Genomic DNA, 2663 nt, shown 5'->3' with positions numbered 1-2663 from the left:
TGAAAGAATTATTCCTGTTACGTGGGTTAAAGATTCTAATAACTAAATAGGCTTAAATTTGGACTAAGGCATAGTTACTTGAAATAACTAGTGTGAGTTTTAAGTAATGTCTGGTTTCTTTATGAAGTAAGTATAGATTTTAAATACCTTATGTTTGTGATTCAGAATGTCAAGTCATAGCATGGGTTGACAGTAAATGTCTATGGCAGGGAAGCAACGTTTGGTCTGCTATGAAGGACAATAAAGAAAGAACACGTTTTTTTCTTTAGAGGAGAAAGCAATATTAAATAGAAATGATATCAGGGAAGAGAAAAGCCTTGTCCCAAAATAAAAGGGCCATTAATTGAAGAGAGGAATATTATTCTTTATTGACACTTAGCATTATCCCTATTACTAGGACTAGCGTAATACCACCTTATTCTTATTATATATGATAATCATTACATATATATGAATACATATGTAAAAAGACAGACACTAAGCAATTTTGGAATAAATCCATAGACAAAGTCATAGAATGCGTAAATTGTTTATATCTTAACTGCTCATTTATACCTGAACAAATTTACATTAAGCATATCAGCAATTTTCAAGTGATGTAATAAAAAATCTGACTGTAGTATTTCATTACTTTGGTGAATTATATTTGCAAAAAAAGAAACTAGCTACCTCGCCTATTTTAATATGAGTATATTCTGAGCTATATTATAAGAATACAAGTACATAAGCTTAAAAGATCCTTAATTTTTCATGAGACATAGGATAAATTTCCTATAAGGTGTCACTGGTATGTATTTGCAAAACACTTTAACACTGAAAACTTTAGAAGTTTGAAGAGCAGACATTGGAAAAAGTGTAAACTCCACTACAATACTGCTGGTGTACTTCTATACAAGGACTCTTAGTGAAGTCAATCAATTGGAAGTAGAATTTTATCAATGAATTGCTTGACATCTAATCATTTTCTGTTGACATGAAATGTGCATTATGCTTTCACAGGTTTTAAAGTTTACATTGGCTAGATTTACCAATATAAAACAATAAGAAAAAAATAAGGAAACCAAACATTGGGTTACGAATGGGTCACAATCTCCATGGCACTGTAGAATATAAATATCTCTATTAGTACTACCAATAGGACCCTTTGGAAAGGAAGCCCAAAGTGAAAGCCAGCAGTCACCTGCAGTGACACCTGCCAGTTTCTGCTGTGTGGTAAGAGCAGTACATAAAAATAAAGCTCCTCCCTGAGAAAATCCTCCCGAAATAATTCTGTCAGAAAGAATGCCATTCTACACCTCTTGATCTACCACAGGTTTTACATTTTCTGCTGCCTGTTTAATTCCAGTTTCCTCCTCCTAGGAATCTGGTGAAAGCCCAATAACATCAAACCAAGAAGGCATAGCCATGTTCATGTTTAATGTCATGGGCATAATTGGCACATGTGGGGAGATACATTTGATATGAACTTCTGATACCTGCAAAGTCTCTGCCCATCTGTGCCCAATATTTCCCCATCCATGAAGAAAAATCACCACTGCTGTGGCCTTCAGGGCAGCAGACCCCATGGTGGGCAGCAGAGCAGACACGCATTGCCACACATCCACCCACTACGTGGACTGTGCAAGTGGAGCGGGCGTGGGCCAAGGGCCAGTGAGCTGGAAGTCCAGCCAGCCCTCACCCAGGTGCTCGCTCAAGCGCCATCATCATGTATTTCAGAAGCCATTGGCTATATTCCAGGAATTGAGATGCTCACCCACATGTAAAAGTATTTGGCTTCTATTCTCTGGAATAGATATGCATTAAGATTTTGCAAATTTAGAATATAGATAGAAATATTTAAGAGTTTGACATTTTTAACATGTCACCAGATGTTACTTTTCCTGGTATTTAGTTCTATCTAGTTAGGGGTTGGCTCTTCAGTGGTTTACTTATTTAAATGCATGGTTTGTGTCCCTATGTAGTGTCTATAGAGAACATTTATTTCTGCATTGTTTTAAGGTGATCGCTGCTACAGTCTATCCAGTCCAAACTGTTCGAAAGTGACAAGAAAGATTAATTGCTATTTGTCCCACATCTACCATGAATCTTTTCCACTTGGGCAAACACTATGTAAATTTCCTGGAAGGGTCACTTGGGGGAGTTTGTGGCTCTGATCTGTCCCCATCAGAAATCTGGCAGCCAGTGAACATGATCCTGGGCAAAGTGGAAGCAGCTTTTGATTGGCAGGTGCAGCTCCCTTCCCACCCCCTGAGCTTTGCCAGCCCCTACCCCTGCCCTTGGCCAAGATACACAGGCAGGGTGAGGCTCTGGAGCAGTGTAAAGGCCTGCCTATATGTTGCCTGCTTCCTGAGTGCTCCCATAGCTTCCTTAGGACCTTTGACAAAGCTCCTTTTCATCAGAAAAATTTAGACAAGAAGGCTTTCTTTTCTTCACATTGGGGCCTAAGGAGCATAAGTGTTCATATCCTCTCACAAGCAGTTTGAGTAAATGAGGTCCCTCCAGCTCTGAACAAAGATCTGTCTTCATAGATTCCTTTCATCTAGACAGTTCTGACTAGCTACTGTTGTATGGCCTGAAAAATCTGCCCTTCATCTTTTGATTCTGTCATTCTTATAAAAACAAACAACAAAGTGCTCCAGACATCTTTGTACTGTCATAAAACC

The 2663-nt window shown here is 38.5% G+C and overlaps 1 pseudogene; it reads right to left on the bottom strand.

Annotated features, from left to right (window-relative positions):
• Positions 1 to 910: 910 nt before the first annotated feature.
• Positions 911 to 2264, bottom strand: LOC110742743 (annotated as a pseudogene).
• Between the last annotated feature and the right edge of the window lie 399 nt (positions 2265 to 2663).

The sequence above is a fragment of the Papio anubis genome, chromosome 4, assembly GCF_008728515.1.
Source record: "Papio anubis isolate 15944 chromosome 4, Panubis1.0, whole genome shotgun sequence".
Lineage (NCBI taxonomy): Eukaryota > Metazoa > Chordata > Mammalia > Primates > Cercopithecidae > Papio > Papio anubis.
Note: the sequence above shows the minus strand (reverse complement) of the source record. Positions and strands in the feature narration are given on the sequence as shown.